Source organism: Microtus oregoni, unplaced genomic scaffold, assembly GCF_018167655.1.
Source record: "Microtus oregoni isolate MIOR12 unplaced genomic scaffold, Mior012 000115F_ref0000277, whole genome shotgun sequence".
Classification (NCBI taxonomy): Eukaryota; Metazoa; Chordata; class Mammalia; order Rodentia; family Cricetidae; genus Microtus; species Microtus oregoni.
This window is the reverse complement of record NW_024544744.1, coordinates 1240691-1262868: the sequence shown is the minus strand read 5'-3', so window position 1 is coordinate 1262868 and position 22178 is coordinate 1240691. Positions and strand designations below refer to the sequence as shown.

The 22178-nt window shown below is 44.8% G+C and overlaps 1 protein-coding gene and 1 pseudogene across 4 annotated transcripts in view; both read right to left on the bottom strand.

Moving 5' to 3' along the window:
- The window catches only part of Elmo1 (engulfment and cell motility 1), a 535377-nt gene that overhangs the window by 287085 nt on the left and 226114 nt on the right, over positions 1–22178 (bottom strand). The window lies entirely within an intron of this gene.
- Positions 6502–21358, bottom strand: LOC121443928 (annotated as a pseudogene).

Below are 22178 nucleotides of genomic sequence, written 5' to 3'. Positions count from 1 at the left end.
GCTGCTATGTGCTGGCAAATAAAGGAGGACTGAATTGTAGCTTCAACAACAAGGAGGGGGTACTCCAAAGACGACACTGGAGATGAGTTTTCATATTATATTTTGTGATATCCAGTAGATGCCTCTGTTTCTCTCAGATAAGGAATATTAATAGGAAGAATTCAATCCTGCACAAATGAATCCTTTCTGAATAGATTCGGTGTGTATGTGTGCGGGTCTTGTAGGGCCGCCTCAACATATTATACATCCTTCTGTCTATAAAAGAGCACATTTCCCTCCTCCAGTCCACATTTTCTAGTCAAGGGCTATCTTTTCTCTTTGGCATCTGGTGGAAGAAGCTTCTGTGGATGCGTCAAACTGTAGCACAGAACCCAGAGTCCATGAGTGGCCTTGCTCAGTCACAGGTATTCTTTCTCATGGCAAGAGACGACAGGCTCTTTCTGGTAATTCTGGCGGCATGGGGTAAAGGGCTGCTGAGATAAGTCAATCAAGGGAGAGCCCAAAACGCACAGCTGGCTCCCCAAAAGATGCTCAGGAGACTCTCTTTTCTGGCACATGTGCTGAAGCTTCCGTGACTTCTGCCCTTCAGAAGACTCCATGTCCTTAAGACAGTGGCCCTGCAGGCCTGGAGGTCTTTCTCAGGGAGAGCTGCTGGCTGACTGAGCTGACCTGTCCTAGCAGGGAAGGAGGCAGCAGGGCGTCCGCATCAAAGCACCACCAGGGTTCCAGTTTTGTATTAGCTGAGAATCTGAGAACAGCAAACTCACCCGTCTAGAAATTTCACCTCCACTCACTTCCTTCCCTGGTCTGCTGTGGAGTCTCTCTACCTTCTCACTGCCCTGGCATGCAGACAAAACCAGAAGAGGCACAGAGCAGCGGGTGGGCCCTAATGAAATAGTAACAGTGGACCAGAAAGTTACTTTCACCCTCACAGCCCTCCACTGCTCTCAGCAATTGCTCCCCAGGGGGCAAATCTTCTCCACTCACGCTAAGCTTGGAATCCTTTAGGATCTCAACTGTTTAGACTTCCCACGTCAATGGAAGGTTGGCCTTTTCACTACATTCAAAGTTCCACTTCCAGGGACTTTTCTGAGTCCACGCTGACCCCAAGACCTTGCAAACATCCTCCTAACGAGCCTTCCTGCCTGACTCCATGACATCATCTCGCCATTCCCAGGCTGCTGCCAAGAGGACCAGATAATACTGATTAAAAATCAAAACTCCCCCAAGGATGGCGGATGTAGTCTACCTTCTCTGACTCCCTGCATTCAGGCGTGGAAATTTCCAGTGTCCCATGGGGAAAGGTAACTTGTTCTATTTATAAGGATTTCTGGCAAAGAAGACTCAGTAACATTTCTCAATTTTGACACATGGATAGATTCAGCCACATTTCACCTAACTTCCAGGTGCCGGGTTATGTAAGTACTGCAGCAATGTTCCCAGAGTTGTCCCTCCGACCAGAATTAGAGACCTAAGTCACTTCAGTCATGGGGTACTTTAACTGCAGGCCGAGTATCCCTAAGCTGACAACCAAAACCTGAAATTAGAAATTTTTGGAGCACCAACATATTATTCAGGGACTTTTTAATTTTAGACAATATCAGATTTAAGACTAAAGATGGTCAGTAAATAACATCTATGCAAATACCCTAAAATCCCAAAACTTCTAGGTTCTGAACTACTTCTGGTCCCAAGCACATCAATGACAGATGTCCAACCTATGCCATCCTGGGAAAATGGCTTGGTAACTGGATAAAACTGGTACACTATAAAAATATACAAGAAATTTCTTCTTACTTGTTTCTACGCATTTCACTGTAGAGGATTTTACCAAATTGCTACAGAAAGCCCTCAAATAACCAAAGAAACATCTACCTTGGCAAAACACAGTTTCATTTTCTACAATAGTCCAGGTGTGGCAGCATTTCTAAGTGACAGAGGGAGGGGCACAGAGGAGAAAGGTATGAAGGGAAGGCTAGAAATGAGAGTCACAGAAGAGCGAGAATCACAGTGCGCAAAGTGCAGAGGTTTGAACTCAATTCAGTGTCTTAGAACATTTTTCTTCGCGCTTACTCTAAGTTACTCTGAACTAATGAGTTTCAGGGGGTTCTGAAAACAGAATGGCTCCAAGCTCCCTGGAAAACAAAAGGCAGCTGTTGAGAAGCACTTCCCACAAGGAGTAAAAGGCCCCGCTGTGGAGGATAAGAGAACACAAACACTTTCCCTAAGGCTGCCTGCACAAGCACATCCCTAACTTCTGAAGTGGGTGTGCCGGTCCTGGGTGTCTCTCTGCACACCTTCCAGGCCTAGCTCCTGAAATTTTCATCCACACAAAAAGAATTACTGAGAAGTCGTATTAGAACCACTAGATAAAATCTAAGCTATGCATAATCTCAGACACCTGCTTCTGAACATGCTAAACCGGCTGCAGGAGGCACCAGCCACAGTGGGCAGTCTTTAAATATGAATCCTAGCAAATGGAAACTCTATGTGACTTCAAGAGTTTAACGACAGATGAAGCAAAAGTTTCTAGATGTTAAACATGGGACTCCTAAAAACAGTAAACATGTCTAAAGATTTGTATAGCTTAATATTGAAGAACCTGGCAGGGTGCTAAAAAAGGAGTCTTGCGGTTCAAAGATCAGTTTGGGGTGGAAAAGGATACATTGTGTTTCCAGAAGGAACTTGACAGCAAGGTTGCTAGGTTACCTGGAAAGCTACAACATTCTACAGGGCACTACAACCTTTGCTGTTAGCCTTCCTGTCCTACCAGTCACAGGTCCTGGCCCTGACATTCAACTGCAGGCTGGCTGCTTAGTGGACAACTGACAACAAAGTCAGACATTAGACAGAATTAAGTAGTCCTTGAACAGGCTTTTAAAAAATATTTAATGAGACCCTGAAAGGAAATGCCATACTAGCTTTTTTGCTTTATTCATATTTCTAAAAAGATGACAAGCTATGGCTACAAAATTCAACACTGTAAGAGAAAGCAGCTATGACTTGAGATGTGCTGGGGAGCAAAAGCTGACATTTTCCCTGGATCTTCCTGTTTTTAATTAACAGAATATCTTTTAAGTAGGATTTTTAAGAGTAAAAACAAGCAGCTGACTTATTAAGAAAAAAATAATTTTATTCCCTTATTTAAATATGCAAATTGAGTCACTCCAGATGTTCTGAATACATTGTTAATATCTGTGAGCATCGCAAGAGAACGGTGCTTTACATTAGGAAGTGAAGACACTTCAACTCTTAGAGCCTGCGATTTACAATTTTGAATTATGACTCTTACGAAGCTCCACAATTCAGAGATGATTCTCAGCTCACACTGAAAATTCTGTTCGTTCTATTTTTATTTAGTAGGATTCAGAATTATCACTACCATCTTTCATTGACTCTAAGAAGCCTTTTCTCACTCCTCCAAATTTTAGTGTTTCTAAACTTGGGGGAGAGAGATTTTTTGCAAATTAATTGTTGTCAGATAGACAGCCATCATCATTTTCTCTGCATGTCCATGTGTGAATGTCAAAAAATGTCAGTATCAAATGAGCAGAGTGGGTACCGAGGTCTAGATGATAGCCCGAGAGCATGCGGAAGAGTTTCTAAGGCCAACATCCAAGTGGCTGCCAGCCTGCTTCTCTCCATCCTCAGCCCAGAGGTTGTCAGAAGTGCGCTGCTCTGAAGACTCGCTCAAGTGTAGCTTGAGCACTAATGGGCTTCTGCTCTGCTTCAGAACCTCTTAAAGCTATGCCGCCAAACCTCACAGCAGCATCGGGGACAAACACTGCAGCGATATTGAATCATTCAAACATACTGGACGATCAGGAATGGGGCTGGAGAGATGGCTCAGTGGTGAAGAGCACTGGCTGCTCTTGCAGAAGACCGGGGTCCAGTTCCCAGCACCCACATGGTTGCTCCATATTCCAGAGGATGCAACCCTCTCTTCTGGCTTCCATGGTCTCCGGCATGTGTGTGGTGCATATAAACAAAAACACACATATACACACACATAAAAATTAGAGATAAATAAAATACTTTAAAAACACACAAAAAAGAAGCTTCAGAGACAAGTTGCAGCTGAGATGTTTCCCTTGTACTTTTTGTTTATAAAACTGCTAAATGTACACATTTATGTATCTCTGAGTCCACCAGAGCTCATACAATGGACATAACATTTTTTTAGAATATCTAAATAATAATAGGCATTGGGTGATAGTTCAAAAGATTGCACTGGACATAATGTGTCCTTCATTCAGAGTGGCATGTTGCACAAGGACATACGGTCATATACATGTAGATACACAGAGAGAATCAACTTATTAACTACAAGTAATTCATTAGTTTATTCCTAAAACCAGACCTTGTTTCTCTTTTAATTTATGAGAACCTGTAAAGTGTATAGAGCTTAAAGAATGTATTTATACCTCACCTTCCCCTGAGTATAATCGGTGCTAAATAAAAAACCTGAAATTCGTCAAAAAAGCCAGGAATAATCCTTGCCTCTATTAAAGAGGAAAACAAGCCCTAGAGGAAAGTGCTGGGAGATTCCTACTGTGTCAGAGCTTTGGAACTGTACACTATTGTCCGTCCAGGAAAAGGAAAGTTTCGAGATTAATCACATACTATTTCAAAAACATTTTAGAACACATGGAGGATACAAACGACCAGATAGTACTAGGAGCCAGGGTGAGAAGAGCCCCCAGCAACCATCCTGGAGATAATTCTCAAAGACAGTGTGTTTCAGGGCCACGGTGAGGACAACATCAGAACAAACAAACAGCAGTTCCCTATGGACACCACTGATTCCAGATGGGTCTCTTGTCACCTTCAGCTCTGATCCTCTTCTCCTTTGAAATACCCTGTTCTTTAGAATTGTGTGAAGGCTGAGGTGAGAGAGACTGTGGTTTTATCTAAAAATTCCAACCAAAAAAAAAAAAAGGTCATTTCAAACTGAAGTGCTCTTCCGAGCCACTTATTTTTAAGATATTTTAAGATATTTCAGAAACAAAACTAACTTGTAATGCCCAGGAAATGCTCTCTTGATGCTTTAACATAAGACTAAAAGGCATTTCAACAAGTTTACATTTCCCTGTCTCCCGGGGCCCCATCCAGACACTAGGATTGTTGACTACACTTCTCTCCCTCTTTTGGAGGCTTCATCAGTTAAATGGGAAAAAGGTAAACTCCGTCTCAAGAGTCACAACATGTGCCCAGCTAAGCTGTGTCAGTCAGTTGCCAGCGACTGTTTCTGAGCTGAAACATTATCAATTCCAACAGAACTGGATCTCACGGCAACGGTCAGTCTCCTAACTACCAGCAGCCTGCAAGCAGACACATGCTGAGAAAGAAAGGCAGCAGCTCCCTGGGACACTTGAGGCAAGCCAATAGGATCCAAGTATTCCTACAAATACTCAGTACAGCAAATTGAGGCCCCAAAGGCGATATTCACAGAACCCACCCTGTTCCCCATCTCAGTGAGCTCTTAGCAAGTTGATTGTTGCTGTGGGGCCAAGGGGGTAGAGAGCCGCAGGGAACCTGGGTCCTGGTGAGGAGAAATGTGGGAATGGACACCCAGAAGCTTCTGTTATAGCAAACACATTTTGCAAGACTTTACTCTTCAGTGAAATGTGAAATGCTATTTCTGTATTATAACGTAATCTGACTTATACAATATCTCTAAGAATTACATTTACAGTAGCTCAGAATTTAAAACATACTCCTTTAACTCTAGAGACACACTCTGCAGTTAGACTGGAGGACAGCAATATCATGCCCTGTTCTCTAACTTCACCAGTAGGAGAACCAAGGCTGGAGCTCCCCTTGTGTGTGACACTATCTGCTGGCCTGAGTGACCACCTGAGTGTCCAAGGAGGGCCACTGAGGAGACATATCACAGTGACTATGGATGGAAGGAAGCAATGCATTCAATGTCTAAAACTCCTTTGATTTCCATTGGAATGTACGGTTTCAAATATTCCTGTGGTTATAAATAGGACCAATAATCAGAGAATTTATTTCAAGTGGAATAAAGAAGATATATTTCAAAATCTCAGAGTCCTGATAACACTTTTGAGATAATAATTAAAGCAGGGTCTCCGAAAGGATTTTGTGACAACCATGGACTTCCACCTCCTCTGACTGCTTCAAGGCTTGTGACAACATCTGGCCTCAGTAATCCTTAAGAGATATGCATGGGGTAAAACCCTGCTTTGATATCAGCTTGTTACATGCAAAGCCTAGAGAAAATTGCATTCCTTCTAAAAGGCCGCTCTCTTCCCTGTTGGCTCCATACAGAACCTCGACGACCATAAGCCAGAAAGATCATTGAACACGGCCTGCACTGGTGGCTTTGGAAAGGTCAAAGACAGACCACCATGGTGGAAACGATTCCAAGCCTGCATGCTCACATCTGCATATCTTTTATATTTTTTTTTAACAGAAGTAAGCTTTTATTTCCATGCTTCTCAGACTAAGCTATCTGAGTTGGTTGCTTTGAGAGGGTTAGTCGAAGAGACCAAATCGCATATCCTTATCTGATTCCTCCAACTCTTCCTTGCCTTGAATGGGGGGGGGGGGGGGGGGGGGCTACAGTAACAGCAGCAGCAGGAGCAGCAGGGGTGGCAGCAGTCACAAGGGCAGCAGCCACAAATGCAGATGGATCAGCCAAGAAGGCCTTGACCTTTTCAGCAAGTGGGAAGGCATATTCAGTCTCCACAGACAGAGCCAGAACCTGCTTGGACCCATTGGTGATCGAGTGTGGCAGCAAGCAACAGTCGGGTAACCCATCTGCAGCAAACACTGGCAACATTCTGGACACCCTATAGTGAGAGTGCAGAGTCTGGTCTGTGATGTCAAGCACTTCCGGGTTGTAAATGCTGCCATTGTCCAACACCTGCTGGATGATCAGCCCAAAGGAGAAGGGGGAGATGTTCAGCATGTTTGGCAGCGTGGCTTCACTGGCTCCTACTTTATCTCCAGTTTTTATCAGTTGCACATCACTCAGAATTTCAGTGTGCCCCTGGAGATTTTAATGGTGATGCCTAAAGCCTGGGGAAAAAAAGAGGTCGTCTTGGGCTGGCACAGTGACCTCACATGGGGCAATAGCACCAACATGGGCAGCAACTGGTACCTTATGGACCAGCAGCATGTCCCTCATCTCAGTGAGGTCCTCCTTGGTGAACACAAAGCCCACATTCCCCCGGATATGAGGGAACAGTTTTTCCAGGGCTGGGCTGTTTTCCAGGTGCCCCCGAATGGTCTTCCGCATCATGGTGTTCTTGCCATTCAGCCCCACAGCCTTCCCTCGCAGGAACATGCGGATCTGCTGTATCTGTTTGGAGCCCACATTGTCTGCTCCCACAGTGAACCATTTTGGGTAATCATCCAACAGTTGGATGATCTTAAGGAAGTCGTTGGACTTCCAGGTTATCCTGTCTTCCCTGGGAATCACGGCAGTGAATCGGGGATTGTCACGCAGGGCTTAAAGACGATGTCACTCTAATGAGGACGCTGGTGAGAGTCACATCTGCGTATCTTTTGGTGAAACATAAGTGACCTAGCTTGTGTCATCTATAAAACCTTATAGATATAAAAAAGATTGTAACACACAGCTCCACTCCAGTCCTGCATCTGTTGGAAGCACTTACCCAATTCCTTAATGAAGTGCGTGAGACCCTGACCAATGGCTTAAATCTTTTGTCATGAACCTTGCCCAGTTTACCCCAGCTTACATACACATCTCAAGAAAATGAGTTATCCATCCCAGGCTTCATGCCATTCCCGCCGTGAGGGTGTCACCAACCAGCTCACTTTTCTGTTGTTAGTATAAACACTAAAAGGTCCCACTTCATTGAGACACCCACGAAAGGAGGCAAGCTTACTTTTGTTTATGATGCCTGGGGAAAGATATTAGCAATCCGGTTTAATCATCAAAACTTGAGGCCCTAAGCTTCAGCTGGAAAAGAAACTGAAATGGCTTGTGATTGTTTTCTAAAGAGTCAGCACAGACACTGTGCCTAAAAAGAAAAGGATCAGTTTACCCCTGGGCATCTGGACATGTCAGCCTGAAGCTTCGGAGCTCATCAGCCATCTGCATTGAGCAGCTGTCTGGGGACGAATGTCAGGTTTCTCGTAATCCAGCATCAAGCAATTGAGTTTAAATGGCATTGCTGGCTAGATGTCCAAGGGTGTGTGCGCCCACTGGGTCCCTTGGGTAAAAACTCCTGACCCTAGCACCTGGTTCTACTCATTGAACGGCAGACAAGCTATGATCTACAGCTGAAAAACTGATAATTACGTGGCAGAGAGAGGTCAGCATCCGGCTAAAATGAAATCAGCTGGCCCACAATACAGTCGAGTCCACCTGAGACACTGCATTATCACCCTACAAGCGCTCACACGGGGCCACACACGGCAGTCTCGCCTCTGTCACCGGCCTCTAAATGCCATCCCCGAGGCCTATAGTTTTCCACTATAAAAAATCACACTGCCTTAGAACACTTCAGATTTAAACTGGTTTCCCCGATGGGTTAAGAATGCCCCCAAACACGGCAGAGTGGGGAAAGTCAGAGGAGAGGGAACACACGGCAAGGCAGTGGGGAGGACAGGGAGACAGGGAAAACGAAAACAGCACATTACACTTCAGAAGCAGGAAAAACAAGGAGGAAAAGGGAAAGGGATTGGGGGAGAATGTGAGGGTGAGCATATCAGTGTTTGTTCCTTCCAAACTTTTAATCTGGGCTTCACAGCAGGCTGTCACCCGGAGTGACCATCTCACAATACAAACTGGCCACTGCCCACGCTGCTTTAAAATGGTCCAGCAAATGTCACTGTCCAGTTGGAACGGGACGACAACACTGGTACATCAGGGAAGGCGTTGTCAGGCTTGGAGCAAGTCCTCCCTCCAGGGCGAGGGAAACCAAATCGCTGCTTGGTCCAATTGCCCTGCCACAGACCCATACACAGAGTCCCTTCAAACACTTCTCAAACCTTTGCTCCCCCTCTTCCCTTCGACCAACTCAAAAGCCAACAAACGGCCCAGGCTCCTCACATTAGAATGGACAGCATCTCCAGTCTCAGTGCAGAAGAGTGGGCATGCTTTTAACTGGAAGTTCGCCTGTGATGTTTGAAAGTGACTGTTAATGACAGGAGGTGACAGATTAGACATACAACCTCTGAGTAGTATTTGGAATGGCAGAGCAGAGAACAAAGCTAGTTTCTAGGGCTTGCAATGGGAGAGAATACACGATTTTTATTTTACCAGAAAGAACTTCTGGGGAGAGTCCAGCAAGCTGCATACATTAATTTCAAGGTGGCCTTTTACAACTCTGTACTTGCACAAGCTCCCCAGAGACTCCCAGACACGATCCCTTCACTGCCATTTCCTATTCAGAACTTCCTGAGAACGGCAAGGCATCACGTAAGAGGACTGCTTCCGGACTGAAGGTCTGCTTATCTCCTGATCTCTGGCGGTGACAAAGGCCTTCCATGGAAGACACTGCTAAAGAACAAAGAAAGCAGAAGGCAACAGCCAGACTAAGAGCCATGAACATCTTCAAACACCCAGGTAATCCACGCGGAAAAGAGAAGCTGTTAAGAGCAAACATGCTTGGTTGACTTGCGTTTATAAATAGAAAATCACAGAACCACAATATATCGAATAAGTAAAAACATCAAAGCTGGACCGAAGAGATGGGATGGCTCGGAGTACTTTCTGCTCCTGCACAGGATCCACACTCAGTTCCCAAGACCCACACTGGAAAGCTCATAACTGCCTGTAATTCCAGATTTGGGGAATCTAAAGCCCTCTCCTGATCTCAGCAGACACCACACACAGGCATGCAATATGCACGTGATTAAACATAAATTTAATATTTTTTAAATATCAAGATGTATGACAATGCATCAACTCAACGACGGGAACAACTTCTTAAGGTGACTGGGAATAACAAAAACAAGAAAACACTGTGACATGGTGTGTCTAGTAAAACAGAATAATTTCTCCTGGTGATGATAAAACCTAGAAAGAATCGGAGAATAAAAATAGCAATGGAAACCTAGAACCAATCATTGTCTTGTCGCTGCTACTGGTACAAACACAAAAATAGCAAGAAAAATTAAAGAAAATATTTCATGGCTTCAGAAATATGTATAGTTTATGCCAAATGATTCTGATAAATCAGTGGGAATGCACAGCTCAGTGACAAGGCATAGAGCTGCTATAGCAGCAGAAAATATTTAGGGAGCACTTTGGGTACATATTTCAGGGGGGATGGGGTCCCACACAGAAACAGACATAACCAGTATGTTTAAAATCAGGTAGAAAACAGGAGGAAGTGTTCTCAATGGGATTGAAATGAAAAGCCTCAAGGAATCACAGGTCGCCTTTCCAGCTGGGTACTTTGATGAATGGTCAGTCCTCTAAGCACAGCCTGATCTAAGGAAGACTGGGGGCTGATGTATATAAACTTACTTTTCTCTGCCCTGCCTGGAAGCCTTCTGCACATATGTAGCCGGCAAATTCTCCTGACACCATAGCACTGGCTATGAACCACTCACCAAGCAAGCGAGAACAACAGAGCAAGGAGGGTGCAGGAGCACCACGGGAACAGGGCTTGGTACCACCGTTCCCCAGCAACAGAGCAAATTAATTTTCCTTTCCAATTGGAAGCATAGATGATTAGTGATATTCAAGTTACAGCACACTAATTTTGAGAGCGTGCCAGGAACCATAAGCGGAATGAAACCTTAGGAAATAAACAAAGGTGACCTTCTAAATAGTAGCTTCATTTTGAAAGCCTACCCATATTTGTTTTCCTCTGCTGTGGGTTTTATTTCATTCCCGTCCCCGTGCCGAGGACATCGCTGTGACAGTTGTCCAAGGTGCACTGCCAATGTGTGGCTGACTGAGCCGCTGGGGAACTAAGTCCTGAAAGTGCGTGGGCTCCTCCAGCCCTTTAGGTTGACTTGTTGTTTAATATTCAGTGTATACGAAGGCCAAGAGGAGTCATGAGTGAATGAAACGATATAAATCCATACCTATTTTACTTCTATTTCTGGGGTATATATATATTTGATTAAAATCAGTTTCCAGAACAACTCACAGACAGAAATAAATTTCCTCCTCTCAAAATCAATGCCGGTAGGGTCACTTGGATGGGAAGTCAGAAACTGGAAGGCTGGCTCTAGTAGAATGGTTAATGGGATGGCTAATGTCTTCATCTTTTTTTTTTCTGTTCCTTTAAGGAAATGCCACTGATTGAATACATTATTATTGATAGAAGCTAATTTGGCCCAATATTCCAGAGACTTGGAAGTTCAAGATCAATCTGGTGAGGGCTGTCCCAAAGGCTGTGTTGCGTGAAGAACCAGAGCATGTGGTAGAGAGAAGGACGAGGCCTTACCATATTATTTGCATCCACGCCAGTGATAACTAAGCCACTCTTTCAATAATCCCCCTAATCCATTCACGAGAGTGGAGTCTGTATGGCTGAATAACTTCCTTAAGGTCACACTTTTTTTTCTCCCGAGACAGGGTTTCTCTGTGTAGCTTTGGAGCCCGTCCAAGAATTCTCTCTGGCCTCAAACTTGATCCACCTGCCTCTGCCTCCCGAATGCTGGGATTAAAGGCGTGTGCCGCCTCTACCACCTGACAAAGGTCACGTTTCTTAATACCATTACGATGGCAATCGCATTTCAACCTGATTTGGAGGGGAACATTCAGAACACAGCAGCTAATTTCGGCTGTCAGCTTGAGTAGACCATGTAATTGCCCTCATCTGGTTAAGCACACTTCCTTCATAGGTCTGTAAAGTAGGTGACCCTCCCATTATGGTGGTTGCCATCTAGTCTAGTAAAGACTCAAGGAGAATGAAAAACGTGGAGGGAAACAAAATCTACACTCGCCTTTGCTAGAGCATGGGTCTTCTGCCCTCGGGCTCCGACTTCTCAGACTTCAGGTTCATTGGACTCAGACCATCAGCTCTCTGTGCCCCGGCCTTCCATGACAATGAGCTGTCCTGGGTTTCCATCTTGTAGGAGGCAGGTGAGAAACTCCTAAGACCCGTGTAAGCAACTCCTGATAATTAGCTCCTCTCGCTCACTCCTGCGTCCTGGAGAACGTTAACTAATACTGAAAATCACTTCACTTCTCTTGTGCTTTTTGTAGGAATTTAGCTCAGAATCCACCGAGAATCACCCTAAAAATCCTGGAGGAGCACTCAAGACTTGGTATATTTTGTCAACATAATATAACCATGCTTTTCAGGTAGAGGTTAAAGTTTGCAAAAGAACTCGGAGCAGATGAAGCAACACTCTGGTTTTGTATCCTGACTCGGACTGTCCCCCATTTTATACAGAGAGTTAAAAGCAGAACTCAGTATTTCACTTTAAAGAAATAGCAATTGAACCACAAACTACAGAGCACAGGAAGACCATAAGAACAGTGTTAAAAATCAAGAGACAGCACACATCCCTTCATGCTGTGATGGAGGGTCCTTTGCCTCTACTCTGTTCCTTAAAAAAACCTAACTGGAGTCTAATCATGATATAATATCAGTTAAACGCAAACGGAAGAACAGTTTCTGAGACACCTGACCAGAATTCATGAGAAGGCAGCACACGCTGCTGACAAAGAAACACAAGGAGCTTGTCTGGGTGGAAGGAGACGAAGATGTGGCAGCTAGTGCAGTTGGAATCCCCAAAGGAAAGGTAAGCATTGGTAGGAAGCCCAGGGAAACTAACCTGTGGTTCACAATGCAACAGAGCTTTAACCTTCAGCTGAAGCCTTAGTTCTCTTCTTATGTAAGGGGTTAGCTAATCACACATCAATTCCAAAATAAACGTGCATGAGTTCAAAGCAGCAGAGAACTCCTCCTTAGGAGGAACAAACAGCTGTGGCGTGTCTGTCCATGCCATTTAATCCTCAACAACAAGAGCAGAAACATTTTCATGCCAAGCTGTTATCAGATTCATCAGGCTGGGTCAGAAGAAGCAAATATTTAGGAGGGGTTGGGTGAGGGGCTGGAGAGGAGAATGCAAGGCCATGCCACTTCCTCAAGAGCCTGCTCCTGGTGTCAGCTAGAAAATAATGACCTAAAGAAGTCACGAGAAATTAGCTGCAAAGCAGAACTGGAACAACCGACTTCTTCCCAGGTAGAAGCAGGACCCTGCCTGGCGGGGGAAGGTCAGACTGAAGGGTGGGGTGCACAGTGATGCATCCTGCCCTGGAAAGATGGGAGCCCAGCCGGGGCCTCAGGAGTTCGTGTCCCACTGAAGGCGTGGCCTAGTTTTCACAACCACTCTCACCGCAAACTCCCGTTCAGTATCTGAGAGGTGAGCACAGCAACAGCAAACTCCGCAGTGACACACAAAGAACAGTGGCTTTACCCAGAATGCATCATGGCAGACCTTTCCATTCTGCCTAAGGGTCCTGATGTCATAAAACTCTGGTTACAGACTCTTGAATACAAAGTTAAGCTGCAGATTCTCAATGTGCTCCTGGGGAATTAAATCTGTTATTGCTGCAGCCCATGGGAGTAGAACAGGTTCACACAGTAAAACTAAGAAATGTCACCCCAACAGAATTTTGGAGGAACTGTATGATTAACAATGTTTACAAAGTTAATACTGAAAATCAAGATACAATTCCACAGAGCAAGGATAGCCTAAGATACAGTAGAAGCCTGAACATCAGCAAAACAGGCAGTGAGCCGCACTCCTCAGGACACACCAAGGTCGAGGAACACAAAGGCAATCGGTTCTGTGGGTTCTGACAGCAACTGAGTGCAGAAGGATCCTGCACCAGGGAAAAAACATGTGAGTGACACTTGGTGAAATTTGAGAAAGACGGAGTATTGTATGAACCGTAAATTTTCAGGGTTTACAACTGTACTACTGGCCTTGTTAAAGAAGTGTAAGCCACAGTGTCTATGGACACAAGGCCCAGGGCCTCACCATGCCTGCAAAAGTGTTAGAGTGGAGGAGAATGCACGTGTCTATGCACACATGCAGAGACACAAAGGCAGAACGCACCAACCAATGAATGAGCAATGGAACGGGAAGGGTGCATTTGGTTGACAGTTATGAAAGATTTCCTTCTTGGACTATTTTTATACCTTTTCTCCAATTTGAAGTTATATCAAAATGAAAAGCTAAAGTACAATGGTTATTGGCATCAGGGTGCTGGTATACCACATTGTGAGTGCAATGAATGAATTCTTCTAGGTGGCTGTTTTGTGTGGCTTATCACAATAAAAATAATGATTACAAGCACCCGCGTCACAAGGCTCACAACTGCCTGTAACTTCAACCCCAGGGAAGCAGGCACCACTGGCCTCCACAGGCATCTACACTTGTGGGCACATATACACGTACAGGTACATACAGATACACACAACTTAAAATAATACAATTAATTCTTCAAAAATAAAAGTAATGAGAGATTCCAAATCCCTGATTTGGGAGACCACAGTTTCTGTGGATATAAGTATAGATATCCTTATATATGGCCAGAAGTAGCACAAATAAACTTCCCTGGAAGGACATCTGCCTGCCCAGTGACCAGTGACATGCCTAAGACAGGCCCGGCTCAGAAGCCACCAGATTCTCCACATCTGTCCAGATGTTTTGATAAAGTATGGGTTTGGGGAGTGGTTCTGCCGCATGTCTCAAATCAGTGGTGTTTACCAAGCTGCTCTCCCTGTGGCCATCCCATTTATTCAGTGTCATTTGAACAGCCTGCCATTGCTGGAGATGTCTTTGCCCTAAACACATAGGTGGGGTCGCCATTGAAGTTCTCCATACCAGCCAGGGGTTTTGACAGACATACACACCTAGTTAGCAAGCAAGATCCCAGTTGATTTTAAAGTAAACTGAGAAATGTATATAAAGATTTGTATCTAGGACACAGCACTGCATTCTACAAAGAAGAAAAACGTTTATCGCTGAGATGGGTATTGAACAAGGCAGCCAGGAGAGACGGAATTGGTTATTTTAACAGAGAAAAGAATACTATATACACGTTTTCATAAAGTATTAAATGTTTTAAATGTGTGTGATATCATGTAAGATATATTTCCTCCCTCTCCTCCGTCCCATCCCTTACAAACAAAGGATAAAGCAACTTTGCTGTTTGGTTTATCCAAACTGAATCAGACTCACATGAGTGAACTAGGGAGGGGCTTGGCGTTAACCTGCTGTCTGCTCTCATCTCTGCTCAGAGGCCCAGGGAGTGTGTGCAAAACTATGCGAAGATTCTGCCATCTAGTGGCAACAGCAGGCAATAAGCTCCACAAGGAAGGTCCCTCTCTAAGCACTTCTACCTAAGACATCCCTGCCATTTGATCATAAACACACACCAAAAACATTAGTCCCTTTCTCTCCCTGGGTCTATTGTTCCACAAGGAGCCATACCTTTGCTGGTCTTCCTTTTGTCACATAAACCTTACAGAATGTCAGGAGGGATGGACACCTGATAGAGTCATTTACTATGCAGGACCTAAGATGCTCGTGGTTCAGTAGCTAAAGGCTGGCACAGCAGAGCGATCAAGAGTCAACAGATACATTACAATATGTGTAATAACTTTCCAGGGAAGAAAGCTTAGGGATGAATATCACAAGAATCATCCTGAAGGATGAACTCGGTAATTGAGGTTGTTGAGGAAAATGTTTAACACAAAAGTAGGGATCGGTGAGAAAAGGCAGGTCCGTTTATAATGGCCGATATGTTCACTTTTAGGGATGAGTATATACAACCTGATTGCTAAAATAGTAAATATTCTTCCATCATAGTAAGTAATGTGGCAGGAATTAATACGATTTCTTATAAATCTCCCTTAAAGCATTAGCAATACGGACATGAGAATTCGGAGAGAAAGTCAGAAGGGGAACAGTGGTGGTCAGATCGAAGCTTTGCTCCTTTGTTCAGCCCACACTCGGCTCTGCAGGGAAGAGGACAGAAACACCAGAGGCTGAACTACTCTCAGGGCCTCACAGCAGAGAAAGCCAAGGACAGACACAGAGCTGCTCTCCAAAGGCCTGACACACTAGCTGCATAAATTAGAGGGTCACACCAAAGACAGAGGAACCAGGGTCCTCCTCTGCAGCCTAGTTCAAGTCTCTCCCTTCACTGTGCATACCACCAATCTGGCTTCCTCGAGGCTACCAAGGATGAGGTCTACCAGATGAAGCAAACTGCCCTATCTGCTTCTACTTCATCAGTGCAAGTGGAAGGAGCTGGAAGACTTCACACTTGTCCTCGTGTGGGTCAAGAGTTTACATTTACAGATTCATCACCTACTGGGGAATTTTGGGAACTAGACTTTTTATTTCTTGAGTTTCCACTTGGCTGCTTCCCACTGTTTCTATTTCTCTCCTGAGACTCTTCATTTCCCTGCTAAGACTTTCACTCACGCAAACATGTCTGTTTTCCCTGTGGGGTTACTGCACAGGCAGACTTCCATCCTCCGCCCGTCAGTCTCAGCACCTGGCTCATCATGGGGTTGGACGTGCCTGGTTTCTTTGGTCTTTGCGCCGCATGTACCAGAGAGTTCTGGAACACTCTGCAGATGTTGTCAGTGTCCAGCTGGGGAGATCCTGAATTCTGTTTGTTTTCTCTGATGAGCAATGCTTTCTTTAGTTTGGCGGATAATTTCTGGTCTGTGCTCAAAATGAAAATTGTTTCTGGGGCTGCTGCCTTGTCTCAGTTGAGATCGTTCGTCTATGGCTAGATGCTCTGAGTCTGCCCGTATCAATGGTGTGGGTTGATGGGGTTTCAATAGGATTTGAACCAAGCCTTCAAAGGCAGTGAGGAAAATACAGACACGAGCACTGTGACAGTATTTAAACAGGCACATACACTTAAAAGTAGGCAACTGTCTGAAGGAGCATGGCTTGTGATGTGCAGAACAATGCTACTTTAAGAATTATTGATTACATGAAAAGATCCAAAATAAATTGCAATAGAAAAGTAATTCTTAATTCAAGGTGCACAAAAAGCAGACAGCAGAAATATGCCACATGACCTTAGAAGAAATCAGAATCAATCAATCTCTCTCTCTCTCTCTCTCTCTCTCCATTCCTCCCTTCCTCATTCCCTCCCTCCCTCCCTTCCTCTCCCCTTTCTCCTCCCTCATCATCATTTAGACCCCCTCCAACCTCCAACCACGCTGGGACTAAACCCAGCACTATGCTCTTGCTAAGCAAGCATTCTACTATTGAACAAAATCTGTAAACTCCAGCCTTCTTTTCTGGAGAGGATGGAAATACTAACATGCATACTTTTTCTTGAATACTGGAAGATGCTTCTGCATCCCTGAATGGGTCCACAGGTCTACCTGGGGATTTACTTTTATCCTTTACCTATGCAACAAGGAATGATGATATTCGCCAGAGGAGAAGAAAAGATCAATAGACTAATATTTACAAACTTCAATTCTGGTGATAAAATGTCTGCAGGAGCATAGAGCAAACATTATGCTAACCACAGGCTGTTGGTTGTAAAGAACAACAGCGCTCAGAGAGACACCTTGCATTTGCTTGGTTGCAGAGACAATGAGCTCAGATGGATATTACAAAATCACAATAATCATTCAGTCATGAGTTCCTAGACCAATGTAAGATAAAAGCCTGAATATGGTTTCTGCAGGAGGGGGGAAAGCGACATACACAGCCAAACACCTATAACTGCCTGTCTGATAAAGCTAAGCCCACAGCACAAAAGTCATCTGTTCTAGCTCCTCTCTTGGAAAATATATGGTTTATTTTCATTTGGTTTAAAATACATAATACAATTATATTACAGTGGAATTATAGTCATTTCAATAATCGTGAAGAATATCTGAAAATACAAATCTAACTTGTTTTTGTCACACACTGCGCCCCTGTGTCTGCGCTCTGTGCGCTATTACCCAGTTCGCGAGCTTCGGGCGAGGGAGCTGGAGGTTAAAATACACAGACACACACAGACAGAGAGACAGCGACACGGGTCATCCTTAAATTCCCCAAAAATGCCCCCTTTATTGTGTTCAGGAGCAGATTATATAGAGATAGCCACGCCCCAGCCAAACCCACCAGAAACCACACTCCTGAAGGTCTCGTGCTCAGAGCAGCTGCAGGCACTCAGATCAGGGAATTACAAGAAATTCATGATCTGGGGTCTCACTGCTCCCAACAGTTTTGAGGGGTGCATGTGTGTGTGTGTGTGTGTGTGTGTGTGTGTGTATGTGTGTGTTTAATGTGCAAAGGAAGGTGGTTGGCTTTTCTCTAAGTCATTTCAGTTATCTAGAGTTTTGAGTCGTCCACAATGAAAAACTCTTTCGGAAATAGAACAATTTCAATAGCAAATACAAATTACAGTGATTAGGGGCTGGGCAGATCACTCAACGATTAAAAGTGCCTGTTGCCCTTATGGAGGGCTAGGGTTCAGTTCACAGCACCCACATGGGAGGGGCTCACAGAGGCATGTAGGTTCAGTTCAAGAAAATCTAGTGCCCTCTTCTGGCCTCTGCAGGCACCTGCACCCATGTACTTTAAACACGTGTACACACACACACACACACACACACACACACACACATATGCACACACACAATTAGAGCTTTTTAAAAGAAATATCAAAATAGTTAATTGAAAACACAAATACAAAATACTTAAAACAATGACTAAAAATCTACCTTGTACTAATCTTTGTCAAAATTTTTTGTATCAAGAAAAATTTTTAAATTAAGAAGTACAAACAATAATTTCAATTTAATTTAAGAGTTCCACAAGCATTCTCACATTTTTGACTGACGCCTATGATTAATTGTTCCCAAGGAAATAATCTTAAATGTGGTCAAAAGTTACTCAGAAATGTTTACAGAATCCTTCTGTGAAATATAAAAATGCCCCCACATAGGCACAGGTATGGAAGAACCCATTCCTAAAGCATGGGCCAACATTGTTATGAAATGCTATCTATGAAATTACCTAACTTTATTGATAACATATGAACATTTGTGGTGCACAGTTCTGGAAGCTAGGTGTGGTAGGACAAAACGACAGAGTTGGCACCCTGTGATCTGAGGCAAGAAGCCAGCCTGGGCTCTACAAAAAGACCTGAAAAGCAAACAGACAAACACACAGTTCTGCCAGGCATAGTGGCATGTGCCTTGATTCTCAGAACTCAGGAAGAGTGAGACGAGGGTATCACTGTTAGTTCTAAGCCAGCAAGGCAAAATAACGAGACCCTGTCTCAAACAAACAAACAACAAAAGCCCCACAACAACAACAAAACGAATCCCACAACTCAGTGAAAGCAAGTGAAGGAAAGGTGTGGGTCTTGTGCCCGGCTCACTTGGTGAAGGTGGGGTTTTCCCTGAGCGTTTGTTTTGCTTTCTCATAATTTCTTCTCCAAGCCTCCCCTATAGGGACATCATCATATTGATCCCCAAAATAAATGTTGTTAAAAAGTGTAAAGAAAACATTCATGGGCTAAACACACAACAAAAGAAAGCGTTACATGTGTGCTGAGACACGACTTTGTGAGGGATCTGAAAACCTTTTCAAAATACAACAGTGTTCCCTGGGTTAGTACCACCCTGTGATTCCCCAGTGCCTTGGCTGCCTCTGCTTCGGACCCTTTGGAATGGAAGCAAAGAATAAATCTGAGAAAAGAGACTCAGAGAGGATAAGCCCCTGTGCCAGGTAGAGCCTACAGTGCCAATTCCACAGAGCAATGCTTATCCAACCAGCTCTGGCTGTGTGTGCTTGGCCCAGGCTAGACCTTATTTCTTTTCTCATGAGAAGGAGCGGGTGGGAGAAGGGATGACACTATTACATAATTAGGTATGCAGAGAAGAGAGAGGGAGGCACTGACTGCAGAGATAAAGGGAGCATCCGAATGACAGTACCAGGAGTCCCCACTCAGGGTAGCTCCCTGCAGGGCCAGGATCTCCAGTGTGGCTCCTTAGTAACAAGGAGCTTTATGCAGCAAACTTACTCATCCTCGGGACTGAAAATAATTGAGCACCATATATAGGGCTGAGTCACTAGGAAACCTAAAAATAGGACAGCGCCAATGGCTTTTTATAGGAGACTATCAATTCTTTCTGTTCCCTAATTCTTACAACAAATTAGTTTCAGGCCATCCCATTTCCAGTTTTCTCCTATAATGTTCCCTATTTCTGGTACAGAGATACATGAATGATCACATAACCTTAAAAGGCAGACATAAATACATGACCACACGGAAACACGAGTCTAGTACACACACTCTCAGACTCTACCCTGAGCATTCAATCTAACTACCTTACATGTAAACACAGGAACTGTAGCGAGCTGTGTGGAGCCGCATCTGATAATCAACTCCTATGGCTAAGACCTGACTTATGCTATTATCACGCAATGATTGTCAGCTGCTTGCATATGCGTGAACCTATGGGCAGTGCCCACCTGGCAATATGGGGCTGGTAGCCCATGCCTACTTAAGGGCTGGGAGAGGTTTGCCCAGGGAGAGAGAGGGGAAAAGAGAGAGAGATACAATTGTTAAAAAGGTCCTGAATAAACTGTCAGCAGGAAGAGCTCCAGTGTTGCGTCATCCTTGCGGGTCGAGGGTAAGACGTGACAGTTGGTGGCCCGTACAGGGACAGATGGTGGCCCGTACGGGGAACCTCCAAACCTCTCTCCGTGGAGCCCAGAACTTGCTGCAGTCAGGGGGTGCACCGGAAAGTCCTCAGGTAAAGGCTGGGGATCCGCGAAAAAGCGGGTTTTCCGCTCTCACCAGTAGAAGAAGGGAGAGTGGGGGTAATAGGGCCGTGACTAAAGCGGACGGATCAAAGTGAAGCTAAAGGAAAGAATGGGATTTTAGAACGGGTGCTTCAACATCACACCTGATTTTTCTGGCTCTTAACGAGCTGTTACGGAGCACATTGGAGAGGATTTTTGTTGAATGTGACACAATTGCCTCTTGGTTTGCCATCTCTGGCAATCTTAATGTGTCATCCTGGGACAAGCTTGGTAGAAATCTGAATTTTGCTGCCGAACAAGGTACGCTAAGGAAGGGAGTTATATTTATGTGGTTTGAATTATCGAGACCTCCTGAGTTTGCAGTGGAGTGTGAGCAGCTGCGGCAGCACAACCGCGCTCCACCTCTCCCCTGCTGCCGTGACCTGAGTCCGAGCTCGGCTAGAAAATGGCAGTAAATTGCAGTAAAAACCCGTAAGAATGCAACGTCCCCGCTCAGCAGGAAGTAGCCAGATAGATTGACAACTCCCAAATTCCCTAAAACATGGTTTAAGCGGGGCCCTTTCAGAGCAGAAGCAGGATCAGCTGGGCTGCTAGGGAAGTCAAAGAGGTGCACGAGGGAGAAGGTGTCTTCCATGCACTCAGCTGACAGGAATAAATGAGCCACGGGGGTATGGCAGCTGGGGTATGTTATTTAGGGGACTGCTGAAGGAGCAGTGGTTTCTGACTGCTCCTGGGGTCATGGCAAAGCCACTCCTAATGACAGTAGCAGGGAGAGGAAAGCCAGGGAGGGAAAAGCAAGATTGCCTCCCCTTCCTCTCCTCTGTGCTGGCCCCTCTGCTACCAGTTTTGACTGCCCTTGCTGCTGCCGCAAGCACAGCCGCGGCTGTGGCCATGACTCAGATGGATGTCCTCTGGCAATTGGCTCAGCCTGGCTGTAAATGGAACTATCTGGGGCTGTGTGTGATGTGAAAAATTTAAAGAATTGTCTAGCTGTCTTTTAGGTAATTGGTCTGGTGAATTCGAGAAACAATTGGAAAAGCTGCGAGTTGATGGAGGAAGGTCATTGGCTAATAAAGGCACTGCCCTGGCCCATTTAATTGGTTAGAGGATAGGTGGGAGGAGAAAACAGGACAGAACGCTGGGAGGAAGAGGAAGTGAGGTCAGAGACTCCACAGCTCTCTCGGGAGCAGACGCCTCAGAGAGAGACGCCATGCCCCGCTCCCGGGATGAAGCTCCGACCCAGGATGGACTAGGCTAGAATCTCCCTGGTAAGCGCACCTTGGGGTGCTACACACAGATGATTATAAATGGACTAAATTAATATGTGAGAATTAGCCTAGAAGAGAATGGGCCAGGCAGTGTTTAAATGAATACAGTTTGTGTGTTGTTATTTCGGGGCATAAGCTAGCAGAGCAGACAGCCGGGGTGCTGGGGACGCAGCCATGCCGCCCTTA